We start from the raw sequence: 20551 nt of genomic DNA on the forward strand, positions 1-20551 counted from the left end.
AGCAGCGTAAAACCATTTAGAATGCCATATATGGTCTCATAAATACTGAAGTCTGCCATTGCAAAAGCAGTCATAGACAATATGTAAATAAATGTAGAAGTGTTTTAATAAAGCTTTATTTATGGACACTTAAATTTAAGTTATATATAACTTTGTGAAATTGTTATCATGGAACATTCCTCTTTTGATTTTTTCCCAACCATTAAAAAAATCTAAAAACCATTCTTAGCTCATAGACTGAATAAAAACAGGCCCTCGTTGGCCTCTGTGGGCTATAATAGTTAGCCAGCTTCTTCCTTAATCCAGGATTAATCCCAGGATTAATATCATCTTAGAAGAGAAAGAAGGAAAAAAGAAAGATTGAGAGTTTATGTAGTTTGGTTTTTACTTGTTTAAGGAAAGACGTGTACAATTTTATGTTTTTTATGCACTGCCTGAAGAGCTCTTAGACTTCTGAGTTTCTAATCTTAGGTTTTTATGTGAAAATATTACAGGAATATGAATTTTCTTTCCCCATAAGAAAAAATGTGTTTAAGATTTTGACGTACTAGTAAGTGTATAATAAGTTAAAAAATGGAATGTACTTTTATCTTTGATTTGTAATTTTAATTTTGGCTGATTCTTACTTTCTGTTTCCACATTTTTAAAAATTATTTATTTGATGAGACACAGTGAGAGAGGGAACACAAGCATGGGGAGTGGGAGAGGGAGAAGCAGTCTCCCCACCGAGCAGGGAGCCTGATGCGATGGTGGGCTTGGTCCCAAGGACCCTGGGATCATGGCCTGAGCTTAAGGAAGGTGCTTAACGACTAAGCCACCCAGGTGCCCCGCCCCCCCCCCCCTTTTAAGATTTTATTCATTTCTTTAGCAGAGAGAGAAAGGAGAGAGCACAAGCAGGGGTTAGTGGCATAGAGAGAGGAAGAAGAGACTCCCTGCTGAGCAGGGACCCTGATGCCTGATTCTGTCTGGGGACTCTGGGATCTTGACCCAAGCCAAAGGCAGACACTTAACTGACTGAGCCACCCCAGGCACCCGTTTCCATAAGTCTTAACAGATTATGAGGTTGTAGAAACTTTGACAGAGTGGTATGAAATTGTAAGTAGATGGAGTTTATATGCAGGGAGGATTTGGGAAAGCTAGGTATACTTCTACTATAGGTATGGTCCAAAATCCTTTATCAGTATTGAGTGAAAACCACATAGTTTTTTGTTTCTTCTTATTGTATATTATGTCTGTGGTGGTTGTTCATTCTTTATTTTTAATTTTTAAAAATGGACTTTCAAAGATTTATTTATTTGAGAGAGAGAGGAGAGTATGCATGTGAGCATGAGTAGGAGGGAGGAGCAGAGGAAGAAGGAGAAGCAGACTCCCCACTGAACAGGGAGCCCCACTCAGCCTCCATCCCAGGAACTTGAGATCATGACCTGAACTGAAGGCAGATACTTAACTCATTGAGCCACCCAGGTACCCCCCCCCCCCCAATAGATTTCTGATAGAGAGGCTGTTGTAGCTTAATTACTAGAGATGCATTAGATTAAATTAACACCTTAGAAAAATAATCAATACAAATATAAGTTGTTTTTTTTAAAGATTTATTTAGAGAGAGAGAGCATGCACATTCATGCGAGCAGGGGAAGAGGCAGAGGGAGAGAGAGAGAGAATCCTTAAGCAGATGTCCCACTGAATGGGGAGCCCGACATGGAGCTCTGTCCCAGGGCCCTGAGAGCATGACCTGAGTCGAAATTAAGAGTCGGCTGTTTAACCGTCTGAGCCATACAGGCGTCCTTTAAGTTTATGTTTTGATGAAGTTAGCTGTATAAATGAAAGCAATTTTTGTGTATTTATTTGTTTTTAAGGGGCTTGAACTTATGACCCTGAGATGAAGACCTGAGCTGAGACCAAGAGTTGGATGCTTAACTGACTGAGCCACCCAGGCACCCCGATTATTTCCATTTTAAAGATAATGAAACTGGCTGGCTTAGTTAGAAGAACATGCGACTCTCAATCTCGGGGTTGTGTGTTCGAGCCCCACATTGCGTGTAGAGATTACTTAAAAATGGAACTTTAAAAATATAGGGGCGTCTGGGGGCACCTGGGTGGCTCAGTGGGTTAAAGCCTCTGCCTTCGGCTCAGGTCATGTTCTAAGGGTCCTGGGATCGAGCTCCACATCGGGCTCTCTGCTGGGCGGGAAACCTGCTTCCTCCTCTTTCTCTGCCTGCCTCTCTGACTACTTGTAATTTCTGTCTATCAAATAAGTAAAAAAATCTTAAAAAAAAAAATATAGTGGGGGGGCCTGGGTGGCTCAGTTGGTTAAGTGTTGGACTCAAGGTTTTGGCTAAGGTCGTGATCTCAGAGTTGTGGTACTGCACCTTGTGTAGGGCTCCACTCTCAGCACCGAGTCTGCTTCCCTCTCCCTCTATTCCTCTCCCAGCTCATGTACTCTCTCTCTCAAATAAATGGATAAATAAAATCTTTAAAAAAAATTAGGATGGTGAAACTGAGGCACAAAGAAATTGAGTAATTTACCCAAGTCACACAATCGGGAGTGGTAGAGTTGGGTTTTATTGGGACTCTAGAATATTTGCTCTTTACCACATCATGTAACCGCTTTGGTGTATCTGCTATTATCCTTCTTTTTTCAAGCTTTAATTACTTAAACTGTGAAATTTTAGGGCCTGCACTTTAGAGATCCTACTCAGAGAAGACCTGTTAGTCTTTGTGTCCTTGGTGTTTCTTTTATTCTTGCTGAATCTTATCTGCCTACCCTCTCATCTCTTTTACACTTCTTCTAGTAGTGAGAGGTAGTATAGGTCAGGGATATATAAAACTAGTGAAGTAGGGAAGCCAGGGGACATTTTACTTTTTCTGAGTTCCAGACAGACTGCCTCTCTTCCTGTATACTTTTAGTTCTTTAAAGATTATTTATTTATTTATTTGACACACACACAGAGAGATCACAAGTAGGCAGAGAGGCAGAGAGAGAGAGAGAGAGAGGAGGAAGCAGGCTCCCTGCTGAGCAGAGAACCTGATGTGGGGCTTGATCCCAGGACCCTGAGATCATGACCTGAGCCAACCCAACCTACTGAGCAACCCAGGCGTTCCTACTTTTAGTTCTTTAGATTTGTTAATCTCATTTGATGAGCTTCAGTTTTTTTTTTTTTTTTTAAGATTTTATTTATTTATTTATTTGTCAGAGAGAGAGATGGGGGGAGAGAGAGAGAGAATGTGCACAAGCAGGCAGAGTGGCAGGCAGAGGTGGAGAGAGAAGCAGGCTTCTTGCCGAGCAAGGAGTCGGATGCGGGTTCCATCCCAGGAGCCTAGGATCATGATCTGAGCCAAAGGCTTAACCGACTGAGCCACCCAGGTGTCCTGAGCTTCAGGGTTTTTTTTAATATGTTGACGTTCTCCAGAGTTATTTTCTTTCTAGCTCCTCCTGTTTTCTTTTTCCACTCTGGTGGTTCTTAACTTTTTTTGGAGGTCATACACTTCTTTGAAAGTCTTATAAAACTTAATGGACTCTCTCTAGAAAGTTGCTACCATATATACGTTAAAACAAAATTCTCACAATTTTTGGAGTTTCATAGGTCATCCTCTCCCAGGATCATTCACGGATTCCAGATTAGAGCCCCACCACCAGATGAGCTCCCTGAACAATTTCATTTATTTTTTTTTTAAATGATTTTATTTATTTTAGAGAGAAAGCACAAGCAGAGGGAGCAGCAGAGGCGGGGGCAGAAACAGGCTCCCTGCAGAGCAGGGAGCCCGATGTGGGGCTCAGTCCCAGGATCCCGGGATCATGACCTGAGTTGTAGACAACTGTTCAACCAACTGAGCCACCTATGCACCCCAACTTCATTTCTTTTAATTCTTCCAAATACATCGATGATTTCCCAGTCTGTATCTTCAGTATAAGTCTCTCTAGAGCACTAGACCCTGATACCAGGATGGATATCTATCCTGATATCCATACTTCCTGGTCTTCAGGATGTCCTGTTACTCTAGTCTACTTTGTTCATGGGCTGTTTATTTTTTTATTGAAGTATAGTTGACACAAAATGTTACATTAATTCAAGTATACAACATAGTGATTGGACAAATTTATACATTATGTTATGCTCACCACAAGTGTAGCTACCATCCGTAGCTATAGGATGGTATTATAATACCATTGAATATATACCCTGTGCTGTACCTTTTATTCTGGTGACCTACTCATTCCATAACTGAAAGTTTCTTCTCTCACTCTGTACTATTCTGTTTTGTATTTTGAACTTATGAAACTGTAGTTCCTTGGACACTTTTTTTTTTTTTTGTTCTTCATTGGTTGACTCCTTAGTCATTAGGCTCTGTTGACTGATTGCTTTGAGACATATTCTTCGAAACATTCTTTCCTCCTTAGCTTCTGTGATGCTATGCTCACCTATATTTCTGTTACCTCTGTGACATCTTCTCCTCCTCCTTCCTAGAGTCTTCTTTTACTACTTACCCTGTAAATGTCTATTTTCCCAGGGTTCTGACATCAACCCTCCTGAGATCTGTCACTCTCTATATGTTTTTGGACAAACTTTTACAAATCCCTGACTTCAGTTATTTCCTGAAACATTGTATATAGCTAAAGATCACACCTTTATCACCAAATGACTACTAGATGTTTCCACTCAGATCAGTGGTTCCTAAATACTTGGGGGATTCCATATCTCTTTAAGAATCTGATTAAAGTTACATCCTTCTTTCCAGAGAAGTACATAGATAACAACAAATTTTGCATACCCTTTTCGGGTGTTCATGCCCCCCACCCAGACCCCCTCCATGGACTCCTTACAGGTCTGTGGTCTTTTTTTTTCCTTCAGATTTTATTTATTTGAGAGAGCACAAGTGGGTATGGGGTGGAGGGAAGGGGGAGAGGGAGAAGCAGACTCTCTGCTGAGCAAGGAGCGCCACTCAGGCCAGGAAGCCTGAGATCATGACCTGAGCTGAAAGCAGATGCTTAACCGACTGAGCCACCACAGTTGCCCTGAAACATTTGGATTTAAAACATTTTAAATTGAGAGCTTCTAAGTGCCAGATACCTTAATAGGTGCTGAGGGTACAATGTAGAATTTAAAAAGGTTACAATTCCTAATTTATAGTCTAGTTTGTAGCATTGGTGGGATGGGCAGGAGACATAAGGCAATGAAAGAATTATACAAATGTAAAAATTAGACCTGTGGTAAATTCTAATAAGGGCAGGTATATGGTGTTTTGATAGCATATCATGGTCTGGAAGGTCAAGGATGTAGAATCAATAAGAACATTTGGTGACTGATTAGATACAGGGGCCAGATGAGGAAGAGATAGGTATCAAGAATGGCTAGGTTTCTGGTATGAGCAACTATGTGCATGCAGAGAGAAGTCTCATTGGTTTCTAGTTTTGTCATGGTCCACACCATCTTAAGCAGTGGCTACAGGTAATTTTCTTAAAACACATGGGTTTGAGTATGTCGTATATCTTCTTATAATCCCTTGAATGGCTCTTCTTTTTCTGCAAGATGGATTTCCAACTCTTGATTGCTAAGTGTATTGTATAATATGGCTCCCTTTGCCTTTTGTTCCTCCACAGATCCTGGGCATTTTTAATGTAGCCATATTACAGTAATTATGCTCCCTGAATGTGTTCTATCTCTTGTTCCTTTGTCTTTACATAGGTTACTTTCTCTTTGAAATGCTTTTCTTTTGTGCCCATCCTGCCTCTGCTCTTTGATACTTTGGTAATTTCTACTCATTTTTCATTTTCCTGGGAATTCTTTTCGGACCTCGTTAGTCTGATTTAGCTGCCCTTTGCTGTGCTTCCATTGTACCCTGGACAGAGAGCCTCTCCTTACTAATAGGATTCTTTAGTTTTTGCTTCTTTATTGATTATTGGGTATATGATAATTGGTTGTCTGGTAATTGATTGCAATCTCTTGAGAGTGGGAATGTCTTGTCTTTGTGTTCAAGATCTGTAGGTGTTGAATGCTCAGTAAATGTTTAACTTGAGAATTAATGAATACTCTCTTTTATATAGTGTGACTTTGTACAACTTGTTCTGTTTAGAATGCCTTCTTTCCTTTGTTAACTTCTAGACATCCTTTATTTAACATTAATCCGTACTTGATATACTTCAGTGACAGTTCCTCCTTCCATTGTGCTTCTATAGCTTTCCTTTTCTTTACCCTGGTAAATATTTGACAGTATAGAGTAGAGATCAAGTGTCCTTCAGGAGATGAATAGATAAAGAAGATGTGGTGTATACAAACATATACACACACACACAAACACGCCATTGCATATTACTCAGGTATAAAAAAGAATGAAATCTTGTAATTTACAATAACATGGATGGACCTAGAAGGTATAAGTCAGAGAAAAACAAATAACATATGATTTCAGTCGTATCTGGAATTAAAGAAACAAAAAACAAGTGAACAGAAAAAAGAGACAAAAAATGGACTTTTTTTTTTTAAAGGAATTTATTTCTTTTTTTTTTTTTTTTAAATATTTATTTATTTGACAGAGAGAGAGGTCACAAGTAGGCAGAGAGGCAGGCAGAGAGTGAGAGGGAGAAGCAGTCTCCCTGCTGAGCAGAGAGCCCGATGAGAGGCTTAACTCACTGAGCCACCCAGGTGCCCTAAAAAAAGGACTCAATACAGAGAACAAACTGGTGGTTGCCAGAAGCAGGGATGGGTGAAATATCTTGGGGACGCCTGGGTGAATCAGTGGGTTAAGCCTCAGTGGGTTAAGCCTCTGACTTTGGCTCAGGTCATGATCTCAGGGTCCTGGGATCCAGCCCCGCATCAGGCTCTCTGCTCAGCAGGGAGCCTGCTTTCCTCCCCTCCTGCCGCCTCTCTGCTAACTTGTGATCTCTGTCTGTCAAATAAATAAATAAATAAGTAAATCTTAAAAAAAATATATCTTGTTGAGCACTGAGAAATGTATAGAATTGTTGAATCATTATATTGTACACCTGAAACTAATACAGCATTAATAGAGTCTGTTAATTATACTTGAGTAAAAAATAAATGAGTGCATGTATATATATCATGAGCATCATGGAGTTGTAGATTGAATAAATATTATATAATATATATAATATGTATAATATATAATAATAATATATAATAATAATAAATAAATAAATAGTGTCCAATTCCATTTCATGTGGTAGGTTACTTTTGAATGATACTCGTCTTACCTGTTGCATTGATTGTACTTCATTGTTCCATAAAGGCAGCCGTATCTCCAAATTCTGGATAATAAGCATTCTTTGTTTATTGTGTAGATGCTACCTGCAATGCCTCTTTTGCTCCCTTCGTTAATTTTATTTTTCCTTCATGACGCAGCTCAAAAGTCCACTCTTCTTTTGTAACCTTCCTAGATTACTTAGGTTGTATGTGTTCTACAGTGTTCCTAGAAGGCTTTTTCCAAACTGCTACCAACAGTATTGCAGTGTGATCATCCGTCTCTTTATATAGAACTTGAGCTTCATAAAGGGAGTTAATTTTAAACATTCCTTAAACTCAGTGTCTAGTTAGTGCTTAACAAGTATTATTGAATTGATTGTATCCTTATTTATTTGTGTTTACATAACCCAGAGAATGTTGGGTGGAACTAGTTTTGGGATAAAAATACTGTCTCTGGGGCACCTGGGTGGCTCAGTGGGTTAAAGCCTCTGCCTTCGGCTCAGGTCATGATCCCAGCGTCCTGGGATCGAGCCCCGAGTCGGGGGGGTCTCTGCTCAGCAGGGAGCCTGCTTCCTCCTCTCTCTGCCTGCCTCTCTGCCTGCTTGTGCTCTCTGTCAAATAAATAAAATCTTTAAAAAAAAAAAAAAAGAAAGAAAAATACTGTCCCTGTATAATCTGTACAATTTATGGTCTCTACATAGGTAATTTGTATAATGCACTGGGTTCAAGTTGCTTTGAGTAATCTTTATATTCTCTATTTCAGTACTGCTTTCTCCTGTCCTTTAACAGGTGTTCCCTGCCCTCCAGTGGTTATATCATGGCTAACATTTTTAGTCAAGGTAAAGGTTTTAAATCCTTTTATGGGGCACCTGGGTGGGTCAGTGGGTTAAGCCTCTGCCTTCAGCTCAGGTCGTGATCCCAGGGTCCTGGGATTGAGTCCCATGACTGGCTCTCTGTTCAGCGGGGAGCCTGCTTCCTCCTTTCTCTCTCTCTGCCTGCCTCTCTGCCTACTTGTGATCTCTGTCAAATAAATAAAATCTTAAAAAAAAATCCTTTTATGGTGTTTCTTTTTAAGTCATATTTAAAATCCCATAGTTGATTTTCAGATAAAACAGTGCTGACCCCTCCCTCACCATTTTTCCTTTATGTCTGATATGCCTGGAGCCCCACTTAATCTAAGTGTAGCTTGACCTACCTGTGCTTTTGCCACAATGAGCTACTGTGTGTTCCAGTTTTTAAGTATGCAATGATTAGTTGGGAGAGTCACTCAGTCTGACCTTGATTCTTGGTTTCACTATATTGTTCTCACATAGTCCTATCAAGATTCTGAGATTTTGCTACAGTGCAATAGCTATCATCTTGTTTTCAGAAACCTGCCTCCTCCCTCTCTCCCCAGCACACACTCAGAGTAGCTTGCTGAACAAGAGGCTGTTCTTTAGACTGAATTGGAGTATCTCCTGTAGTCTGGTTTGGGGTATCTCCTGGCTAACATCCTTTCTCCTGTATTGATGAGGAGAGGCTGACTCTTGATTTCTTGGCAAGGTGACTTATACCCTGTTCTATGCCTTTATATGTTATTTTTTCTCAGAAACCAAATCTTAGCTAGGGAGCCTTGCTATACATGGTTAGCTGTTATTTCTAAATACCTGCTGCAAAGTTCTCTTTTCTTTTCTCTTTCTCTCTCTCTCTCTCTCGCTTGCTCTTTTTTTTTTTTTTTTTTTTTTTGGTAAAGACTTTATTTATTTATTTGACAGAGAGAGTGTGCATAAGCAGGGGGAGTGGCAGAGGGAGAGGGAGAAGCAGGCTCCCTACTGAGCAGGGAGCTCAATGGGGCTCTATCCCAGGACCCTGGGATCAAGACCTGGGGCAAAGGCAGGTGATTAGTGACTGAGTCACCCAGGTGCCCTGCTGCTGCAAAGGTTTCAATAGTATATCATGAAAGAAGGACAATGTAGTAGATTTTTCATCGATCTAAATGTATTCAAAATAAAAGAGTATTATTCATTATGAGATGCGTTCTGCCTAGATTCTTGGTCTTAAAATATCCATTATTATTTTTAAAAGATTTATTTATTTATTTGAAAGAGAGGGAGAGAGACAGAGTGCGAGCGAGTAGGGTTGGGGGGCAGAAGGAGAGAGAAACGAACAGATTCCTTGCTGGAGCAGATTCCTTGCTGAGCGGGCGGGGGGCCTGATGTGGGGCTTGATCCCAGGACCCTGAGGTTATCACCTAAGCCAAAATTAAGAGTTGGATGCTGAACTGACTGAGCCACCCAGAAGCCCCTAAAATATCCACCATTTTAAGAAAGAATGGTTATAGTAGGTGGTATATTTTGTTATATAAAAATGTGGTCACGTTATGATGGTCAAATTTTACTGATCTGTGATGTCTAGTAGTTTAGGAATTGTTATGTTGACTATCACTCATTTTCATGAAGCATTGTGGTCCTTCTTGTAAAGTAGGCATAACTTCTTTTATATGCATTTGTGGACAATTTTTCGGTCTCTCTTTTTGTTAGAAGTGTCTTGATTTTTGCCTGATTCTAGCCTTGAAGGTTACTTGCTGTCTCCCAGAGCTCATCTTTGGCCAGTAGTTCGAACTATACTTTCTGTTTTTTATATGTTCTCATGAGCGTTTTAAAGCTCTGTGCAGCTCTCAGCTTAGGTAAATTTCTTCCCGTTTTTCCTTTTATGCTTTTCTAGATAAGATGTTTCTTTTAAGGGTTCAGTAGTACATTGACAACTTTCATTGTTCATGTTTCTTTTAGACCTATTCTTTTTTATTTTGTAATTCATCTGGAACTAACTTTTAAAAAAATTTTTTTTAAGATTTTATTTGTTTGACAGAGATCACAAGTAGAGAGGCAGGCAGAGAGAGAGGAGGAAGCAGGCTCCCTGCTGAGCAGAGAGCTGGTGGGGCCTCGATTCCAGGACCCTGAGATCATGACCTGAGCTGAAGGCAGAGGCTTTATTTAACCCACTGAGCCACCCAGGCACCCCTGGAACTAACTTTTTAAACTTCCTTTATGTTACTGATTTCTGACATTTTTCTTTGAGGTCTTAGTAAAACAAACAGAAAATAAACTGTTACTAAGGGGGGCGCCTGGGTGGCTCGGTGGGTTAAGGCCTCTGCCTTCGGCTTGGGTCATGATTCCGGGGTCCTGGGATCGAGCCCCCTGTCTGGCTCTCTGCTCGGTGGGGAGCCTGCTTCCATCTTCTATCTCTGCCTACTGTGATCTCTGTCTGTCAAATAAATAAATAAAATCTTTAAAAAAAAATAAACTGTTACTAAGGTATCCTTTAATTCTGAAGGTATTTACTGATTTTTTTCTTGTAGATGAGTATATGCAGATGGCAGTCTTCATTACAACTTGTTGCTTTTATTACCGTATGGTAAATTAAGAATCATAATATTTCTTACATACTCAAATACTTCTTACAAACTCAAAGAATCTGTTTGCCTTTGTTGATTTTTCTAAGAAATATTCAGTCAAAAGTCATTCAGGCAAAAAGTAGTAAGTAATTAGACTTTCCTAGGAAAGTATTCTTATCTCTTCAAGTATCTGTCAATAATATTTATCCATTTCTTTAAGGAGAAATAATTTGTGATGAGAGTCAGTGGTACTAGTTTTTTCTAATTAAAACTGTACCTCTTTGGAAAACATTGGTCAAAGCAGAATCCTTGTTTGCATATATAATGTGAGTGTGGTTAAATATATATAGGTCCTGCTTTCCAAATCCCAAACTGTTGACAGTAAAGCAGTATTTGGTATTTGGACTTGCCTGGAAAACTGGGACCTATGGTTTCATATTCATTTATTCAACAGATAGTATGTGTTTGCTGTGTTTCAGGCATGGTGGTAGGCACTGGAATAGAGTGGAGCTAACAGTCTAGTGGGCAAGACATTAACTAATACATAGTTTTATTTTATTTTATTTTTAAAAAGATTTTATTTATTTATTTGCCAGGAAGAGAGAGAGAGAAAGCGCATACAAGCAGGCAGAGAGGCAGGCAGAGGCAAGAGACAGAGAGGCAGGCACCCTGCTGAGCAAGGAGCCCAATGTGGTACTCAATCCCAGGACCCTGGGATCATGACCTGAGCCGAGGGCAGCGGCTTAACCCGCTGAGCCACCCAGGCGTCCCAATACATTGTTTTAAAAGTAGAGTTGTGGGGACGCCTGGGTGGCTCAGTCAGTTAAGCAGCTGCCTTTGGCTCAGGTCATGATCCCCAAAGGGCCAGGATCCGGCCCCACATCGGGCTCCCTGCTCAGTGGGGAGCCTGCTTCTCTCTCTCTTGGCCCCTTCCCCACTTGTATTCTCTCTCTCTCTCTTTCTCTCTCTCAAATAAATAAAATCTGTAAAAAAATAAAAATAGAGTTGTGGTAGGTGCTACAAAGAAGGGTACTATGAGAGCATATTAAAGGGAGACCTCATCTGATCCTTGGGGGTTAAGAAAAGTTTCCTGTGGAAGTGACAGAAACTTATGCCTGAAAGGTGGGTGAATAGCAGTTAGGTTTGAGGTATCTGGGAAAATCTTAGCAAAAGGTAAGGAAGGTGATTTAACATTCTTTCACATTCTGTCCTCTCTTTCCATCTTTACCTCTCTCAACATTTTCTAAAACATGCTTTTAATCATATTACTGTGCTGGTTAGGAAGGTTTTAGAGCTCTTTATTGAATAGATTGTTGGCTCTTTAAAGATAGGGCTCTTTGAAGAAAGAAAGGACTTTCTGCCACTTTTAATTCCTTAGTTCAGGTTTCACATATTGGAGCTAGTCATACTTTGCCTGTAGATAGAGGAGTTGGTTTTAGTTGCAGTACTAAATGGTAGCCAGGAATGGGGTTGTGTATAAACTAGTATGATTCCCTCTTTTTTTCCTGCTTCCTAACACATGCCAGCAAGTTTATTGCTAGTGAAGCAAGTTTATTTATTTATTTATTTATTTTGGTGAAAAGCCTTTTTTTGTTACTTTGTCTGTAGCTGTTATTCTAAGAATGGTTTTTATTGTGTTAATTTAGGAATACAGTAAATAAGACCATAACCCCGGGGTTTTGGGGATGTGTGTGGTGATGGCTTTGTCTAAAGATTAAGATGATAACCAAACATTTTAGTCACTTCAGAGAGGTAGGTCACTGGTAGATACTGGAACTGAGTTGATGGGATCTGAGTAGATTGGATAAGGAATATAGTTAGTTTTGTTGGTGGGTTCTGTTAAGTTTTGCCAACTTCTGGAGTTCTAGTGTAGATATCTGAACAGTGCAAGAAGTGCCAGTCTTTGCCCTATCCTCAACACATACAAGACATTCAGATATTTGGATAGAAAAAATGTGCATGTAAGTGGAATAGGGCTTATGTGTTTATAGAGCAATCTGGGATCAAAATTGTGTTCATATTCCATGAATTCTCTATCCCCACCTCCCTTAAATTTAGTAAAATATCTTTTTGAAAGCTCAAACAAAGGAAACCAAGGGAAAGATTTTTGTGTTAGGCTGATGAGCAGGGGTTAGCTATGATAACTGAAATGAAGGAAATTTTCTTTCTTTTTTTTAAGAATAGGGAGAGAGAGAGAGAGAGAGAGAGAGAATATGTGTGTGTGTGCATGAGCAGGGGGAAGAGCCAAGGGAGAGGGAGATAATCTCCAGTAGACTCCATGCTGAATGCAGAGCCCTACGCAGGCTCCATCCCACGACCCTGAGGATCATGACCTGAGCCAGAACCAGGAGTTGGGATGCCTGATGGACTGAGCCACTGAGGCGCCCCTGAAATGAGAGAATTCTAATAGCAAGGTAAAATGCAGGAGTGTCAGCTTTAGCAGTTAGTTAGCTTGGCATATTAAAAACTTGGGTTATATAAGGATGCCTTTTATTTTTAAAATATTTTTAGGGAGAGAAAGAGCATGTGCAGGCTGGGTGAGGGGCAGAAGGAGGGAGAAAATCCCAAGCAGACTCTTGGCTGAGCACAGAGCCAGATGTGGGGTTCGATCTCACTACCCTGAGATCATGACATGAGTGGAAATCAAGAGCCCCTGGTGGTGGTTCTAAAAGATCTGGCATTTCATGTTTGCTTGATGTAGGGGAAGAGTAGCAAAAGAAAATCTCCAATCTCCCTGTCTTCCAAGGTGTCCTCTGAGATTCTCCAGTGAGAGATTTTATTTCAACGTCTTTGGGATGCAACTACCACTAGGTATGCTTGTTAAGCAGTCATCAGTCATTTACATCTTAGAATCAGTGTCAGCACAATTCTGCCTTTAATTTTGTGTGAGGAAGCCTTAGCCCCTTAAGAGGAAAGCATTCTTGGAAGAGGTGGGAGATTTTGACAAGGCAGGAAAAAAGGTTTTTTGGTGTCAGGGAAGAGGAGGAAGGTGTTAAAGAAATTGATGTTTTTCAGTTTTGCCTAGGATTTTGGATATTATTCATTTGTTGCACTGGTGATGCTCTTGTTGACAGTGCCTGCATGGGGGTTTCAGAGCATTTTCACAAGTCTGTGACCTTTAGCCTACACATTTTCCAGTCCATACTATAACTCCATCACACTTTCTTCCCGTGGTGTGGCAGAGGAAGAGCAGAATGAAGGGAAACAAGACCCTTCTTCCTAATATGTTTCTGGTCCAGCTCTGATTAATCCTGTTGGTTAAGTCTCTTCCTCTTGGCTCCCTTCTTTCAATCCCCTCATTCTCCTTCATATAGTGTTTTGTATTAGATCACCAAGCAATGAGTACTTCTCAGTATTTGCTAATTCTTGTAAGAGTTGAAAGAATACAGTTTGGAAACATGGACCACAATTTTGCTTTCTATTTCGCCTCTTTTCTTTCTCATTTTAAACAACTGTCCCTTTTTACTACTTGACTTTAGCAGTTCAGAAGAAGGAGCAGCTGGTAAGGGGTAGGAAGAAATAATTTTTGATGTTTGGTTGGGAGAAATACTATTCATTAATTTGTTCAGCGACTGCCTGACATAATATTCAGCAGTTTTTTTCTTTGCACTTCATAGCCTAAATATCTTGAATAAACAAAAATTGAAAACACAGGATCAGGGCATTAAAGCTTAGATAATACTCTGTCGTGCAAAAAATTGTTATCACGGTTTACTGTTTTTTTTTAGGACATCTTTCATCTTTGTCAGGCAAGTTAATGGCAACTCTTCTTCCCTTCCTTCTTGGTAGTGGAGTTTTCGGTCTCCTTCCTACTTTCCTAGTGTTCTTCGATCGTGGACGTTGCAGACTCGACCACCCGTCTCTCAATCTTTTCTTCAAGGTTTCTCGACGGTCTGTCGCAATCCAAACCCACAGCACATTGGAGAGGAAGATCGCGGATTCATTTGACGAGCTGGTGAAGCCCCCGGGGCTGTGGAGCCAGATGTGGGTGGGACTGGGTGCGGCAGGGGCGGGGCCGCTGAGGAGCCCGAGGGAAACGGTGGAGGGCACAGTTGAGAAAGCCCGCGGGCAAAGGTTTCACAGTTTTCACGAAGCCTTCGTGCGCGAGGGTGAGGGAATTGGGGTGCCTTCTTCCTCCCTCGCCGTTCTTGATTCTGGAAGCTTCATTAGGCTTTTATCGGTTTCTTGGACCCGGAAAAGCAGCGGCTTGAGCTCCAGGGGCGGGTCCCAAGGGTCTTGTCGCTGCTCCCGGGCCGTTTGGCCTCCTGGTGTTGGGGGAGGGGCGAGGGAGGCGCTGCTCGCGCCTCCTATTGCGCTTGCGCGGCGGGCTCTGAGCGGGTAGGAGCGCGTGCGCGGTGACGTGGACGTCCGGTGCGCGCGCAGGCTCTTCAGCTGGAGCGGACACACGGTGTGCGAACCGAACAGAATAACCCGCCCCCAGCGGGATGTGAAGGACTCCGGGTGAAGCCGACCACGCCCCGCACGGTAACTCTCGGGCCTGGGTGGAGGGCGTCGCTTTAGTACTGGCCCGAAGAGAGTTTTTTGAGAGTTTGAAGCGCCTGTGGATTTGAACAGCGTGAGAAGCGTTCCGCTGTGCGATCTTCGCACGCACCGGCCAGGCCGGGCCTTGCGCGGGGCTGCCTTTGGCGCGCGCCTGTGGCCCCCGGAGCGAGGCTGCGCATGTCACCTCGCGCGCGGCCCCGGCCTCACTTCCGCGTCGCGCAGCGAAGTAACTGGGAACATCGACGCCAGAAAGAGAAGCCACGAGGCGGGCGGGGTGAGAAGCGCCCTTGGCGCGGCCCTGCCCTCGCGTGCGTGGGGTGCCGCACCGCATGGTACGATCCGCGTGATGACTTTCAGCGCGGCGCGGGGCTTTAGGTCGAGAGCTGCGCTTGTGCGCTTTGCATTTTAGAGCTCAGGTCTCCGGGTTCCAAAACTCTGAGGGAAACGGTGCTGACGTCGCTTTTTAAGGAGCTGTGTGTAGCGTTTTGACACCTGTGTAAACGTCTTTTTTAGCATGTAATTTCCGGGCAAGTTGTTTGAGGCAGGACCGCGCGTGAGTTTAATAAAGAAGGAGGGCGAGGAAGTGAGCCACACAGGAGTGGGAACTTGGTAAACAAAGGACCGGTGGCTAGTAAGTGCAGAAACGAGGGCGGGGAAAACAGGTGGGAAGAGCAGGTGTTATTTTCTTTTTCCCTCTGTGGGCAGCCTTTGACTAGTTCTCCGTTTATGAGGTTTCCCGCGTCTGTTAAATTGTCAAGGAGGTCTTTGCCCTCAGTGGTAGGTGGGACTGGGATATAACAGTCTATTCGAGTACCACTAACGAAAGTTGAAGGATCTATGCGAAGAGCATGGAGAAGTTAGAGATCATTTCAAACTGGGCTGTGAGTGGAGAGTGGTAATGTCTCCCCGTCAAGATTTTTGTCTTGCTTTTGGAACCCTGGGGTTGCCTCTTCCTGGGGAGGGTGCAAGCTGGGTAGCGTGAAGGAGGTCTTAAAGGAGGGTGACTGACGGCAGAACAACGTGAATGACCAAAGTACAGCCTTCTCTGAGAGAAGACCACGGTCAGGGTTCGCGTCGCCGGAGCAGACACGTGGAGCAAGGGAACTCTCGAGTCCACCCGCGCGCCCCCGTGGGTGTTGTGAAGGTCTCAGGCTTCTATGGTGTAATCCCTGGCAAATACTGCCTCCTCTCCTTATTCTTTTCGGGCACGACGCCGCGGCTAGGCTGCAGGGAAAGTGCCTGGAGGCGGCGTGACGACTGCTGGGAAGGGGGCTGGCCCGAGAGGGTTGGGTGGCTGGTTCTGTAGTCTCCACGGTAACAGAATGCGACTGGATCCCGCCCTGCGTTCGGCTGGTTCCGGCCGGCGGCACGTGATCTGTCCGGACTCCTCTTCTCCGGAAGAGCTTTCTTTGCGGCATTTTTTCACGTGGTTGTCGGCTAGCTAACCTTTGCAGTTAAAAAGCGGTGATTTTGGGCCCTTGATAGTCGACGGCGACTGCTCTTCCCGGGGACTAGCAGGAATTAGCAGGAGGCCTTTTCACTTACAAGGGTATGGGATCAGTGCTGGTGCTTCTTGCTTCCCAGTGGTTCTGTTTCCAGCGGTTGTGTGGGTTAAGTGGGTTGAGTTCACCTAACAAAAAACACATGCTTAGGACTTGAGGAAATTCAGTGCCCTGAGTACTTTGCCATACTTATTCTAGGGTAGAGTGGCAGTTTGATTACTAGCCGTTTCTGCCATAAACTGAGAGCTTGATTACTCCAAGTTATAGTTAAGGGACCATTCCTAGGAATAGAAAATGCTTCTGGAGTTAGCATTAATTGGTGGTATCTGGGAAGAGAAGGAATGGGACTTAACGTCTTAGGCAAATGCAGTTCTGTGCCTTAAAACCTAACGTATTTCGCGACTTTACAGGATTGTGGTGATTATAAAACCCTCAGGATGTTGACTGGTCCGAAGTTAAGTGCTTACTAATATAGATTGCAAGTATCACTTATTAAAATCAACCAAATGATTAAGAATTGGTGGTTGGCTATTTTACTGTTTTTGCTACCATTTGCTGTTAAGTTTTCTGGTTATATCCAAGTTGGGTTTTTTTTTTTTTTTTTTAAGGTTTTTAATTTATTGACACAGGTAGAGCGCGCGCCCGCACGCACAAGGAGGGGAAGGGGCAGAGAGAGAAGAGAAGCAGGTTCCCTGCTGAGCAGGGAGCCCTGAAAAGGGGGGCGGGGGCGCTAAATCTGAGAACCCTGGGATCATGACCTGGACTGAAGGCAAACACTTAACGGCTAGGCCACCCAGACGCCCCCCAGATTCTGTTTTTCTTAAGATTATTTGAATTTCTGGGCCCATTGTATATTGGTAAATACCGACCTTCTGATGAACTCATTCTCTTAAATTTTGTGTTTCAGAAACTTAGTTTAACTTAAACCAAATTTTTGTAGTAAGTCTTTATTTTTATTTTTTGTAGTGATTATATTAAGGAGCAAACTTACATCTTCGTGCCTGCCATACAGTAATACATTTGTTGTATGAAATGTTACCTTTTATTTTTTTAAGGATTCTATTTATTTATTTGACAGAGATCACAAGTAGGCAGAGAGAGGGGGAAGCAGGCTCCCTGCTGAGCAGAGAGCCTGATGTGGGGCTGGATTTCAGGACCCTGAGATATGACCTGAGACGAAGGCAGAGGCTTAACCACTGAGCCACACAGCCCCCCCCCCCCTTTTAAGCAACTTTGGGAACATTTAGAATAGGTTGACCAGCATTTCTGCGTTTTTAAAGTAATGTTATTTTGATTGGGTGCTTTTTTGGACGGGGGAAGTGTGGGAGGAAGGCAGTACATGAATCATTAAATTAGGTAACTACCTAGTAAACTAACTGGTGTATTTTGTAAGTTGTGTGAGGGCCATGGCTTTAGTAGTTAAACATTTCCTAAAGAGGTCATTGGTGAAAAGACATTTAGAATGGGGACTCTGAAATTGTAATGATTTATGGCGCTTGTCACATTATCTGAAAACATTCTCTCTCAAAGTCTGTGTGTGTGTGTATGTTCTAATGGGATTTTTTTGGGATGTTGTTTATCATCCACTACTAAACTTAACTTCCGTGGCTCATTACTATGGTTATATAGATAAATGCTTGATACTGAAAAGCTGAAGTGAGACTTTTCAAATGTTAAGCTGTAAGTGTACCCAAACTGTGGTCTTCCCTAAAGCTTTTAGGGAGCCAAATATAAGGTATTTTTAGAATCTTGCTGGGAATAGATTTATTTCTTCATGAGAAACTTAACCCTTCCTAAAGTCATTTGATTTTTGCAATCGGTTAAAGCCTTAGACTTTAGAGTGTTACTTGTGTGTCTGAAGTAGCTGAATATGCTGAATTGACTATCCTCTTATTCTAAGATACTGTATAGATCCCAGAAATGTAGGCGTGCTTATAGTGGACTCTGCTTAAAGATTGGCATGGAATAAGAATTCAATTTCTTTTTTTTTTTTTTTTTTAAAGATTTTATTTATTTATTTGACAGAGAGAGATCACAAGTGGATAGAGAGGCAGGCAGAGAGAGAGAGAGAAGGGAGAAGCAGGCTCCCCGCGGAGCAGAGAGCCCGATGTGGGACTCGATCCCAGGACCCTGAGACCATGACCCGAGCCGAAGGCAGCGGCTCAACCCACTGAGCCACCCAGGCGCCCTGGGGAGAATTCAATTTCTTGTTTCTATAGTAGTAGCAGTATAGGGTTCAAGAAATAGAGATTGTTTTGGTCATAAGTTAGGTTTTTGGTTTTATGCATTTTCATCAACTCATGGAATAGTTTGGAGGGTTTTTTTTTTTTTTTTTAAATGCCTTATGCAGGGGCGCCTGGGTGGCTCAGTGGATTAGGCCGCTGCCTTCGGCTCGGGTCGTGATCTCAGGGTCCTGGGATCGGGCCCCGCATCGGGCTCTCTGCTCCGCAGGGAGCCTGCTTCCTCCTCTCTCTCTGCCTGCCTCTCTGCCTACTTGTGATCTCTCTCTCTGTCAAATAAATAAATAAAATCTTTAAAAAAAAAAAAAATAAATAAATGCCTTATGCAGATCATAAGTCTGAAAGCTCTTTTTCCTGTCTTCATACACATTTTTACATTGTTTGTATATTTGTTATCTGTACATAGTTGAAATAGAGCAGGCTGACTTTTCTGCACTTAATTTCTTTGTTTAGGCAAAAAGAATAATTGAAATGTGTATGTATGAAGTTAGCATAAAATTTACTCAGTGCATTCTGTAACACTAAATGGGATTTCTGTCAGTTGAATCTTTGATATTTCATAGATTTTTAAGAGTGCTTTTTATTTTTGGTGGGGGTTGTGCAGAGGGAGAGAGAGAGGGAGAATCTTAGGCATGCTCCGTGCCCAGTACAGAGCCTGTTGGTATCCATCTCAAAAACCTGAGATCCTGGGGCGCCTGAGTGGCTCAGTGGGTTAAAGCCTCTGCCTTCAGCTCAGGTCATGATTCCGGAGTCCTGGGATCGAGCCCCACATCAGGCTCCCTGCTCGGAAGCGAGCCTGCTTCCCTTCCTCTCTCTCTGCCTACTTGTGATCTCTATCTGTCAAATAAGTAATAAATAAAATCTTTAAAAAAACAAAAACAAAAAAACCTGAGATCCTGACCTGAGCCAAAAACAAGAGTCAAAAGCTTAGCAGATTGAGGCACTCATGTTCCCGTTAAGAGTGCTTTTTAAAGTATTAGTTAAAATTTCTTTGCTGTAGTTTTACCTGTAATCTGAAACCTAAGATTTTACTATTATAGAAGATAATGTTTAAGAAATTTTGAACCCTTTAATATAGTCATAGGTTTGGAGTAGCTGAATTTTTTTTCAATTAGTTCTTTGCCACCTTAGTTATATTTTAATGTACTTAAAAAGAATGTTTTACATAATTGCAAAAATTATTGGTGGTTTGTGAGAAAAAGTGAACTTTATGAACTGAGTACAGGATTTTGCATTGTTTGAGTTATATGCCATTGTAGAGGTATTTGTGAACTGTCTAAGCTTTACTATTTTTATAGTCACCTTAATTTTGATTTTTTAAAAAAGATTTTATTTATTTATTAGAGAGAGAGCAAACAAGGGAGAGAGCACAAGCAGGGGAAGAGCCAGGCAGAGGGAGAGGCTGAAGCAGGCTTACTGCCATGCAGAGTCCCACGTGGGGCTTGCTTCCAGTACCCTAAATCATGCCCTGAGTGGAGGGCAGACGCTTAACTGACAGAGCCACCCAGGCGCCCCTTAATTTTGATTTCTAAGTCTGTTCAAATTTTGCCTTATCAATCTCTGATAGATGTTGCCTAAACTTGTTAGTTTTAGGAAACAATAAGCTCAATTGCCTTAAGCCTGAAGCAGCCTTTGGAAAGAATCACCCTAAATTCTGTCTCTTAAGAGTAAGATCCAACTCAGAGAAGATTAATATTTTTTAAATCTTTACTGGGTATTAGTGTTTTAGTGTAA

The 20551-nt window shown here is 42.1% G+C and overlaps 1 protein-coding gene across 12 annotated transcripts in view; it reads left to right on the plus strand.

Moving 5' to 3' along the window:
- MGA (MAX dimerization protein MGA) overlaps positions 1 to 20551 on the plus strand; it is a 174784-nt gene that overhangs the window by 56530 nt on the left and 97703 nt on the right. For 9 of the 12 annotated variants that reach the window (XM_046007124.1, XM_046007132.1, XM_046007133.1 and 6 more), the window contains exon 1: positions 14909 to 15057. The exons of 2 other annotated variants lie outside the window; for them this stretch is intronic. The gene's annotated coding sequence lies outside the window, so the exon portion shown is untranslated. Of the gene's footprint in view, positions 1 to 14908; positions 15408 to 20551 lie in introns of those variants that run through there. One more of the 12 variants, XM_046007125.1, reaches the window with a different exon arrangement.

This window comes from Meles meles, chromosome 6 (genome assembly GCF_922984935.1).
Source record: "Meles meles chromosome 6, mMelMel3.1 paternal haplotype, whole genome shotgun sequence".
NCBI lineage: Eukaryota > Metazoa > Chordata > Mammalia > Carnivora > Mustelidae > Meles > Meles meles.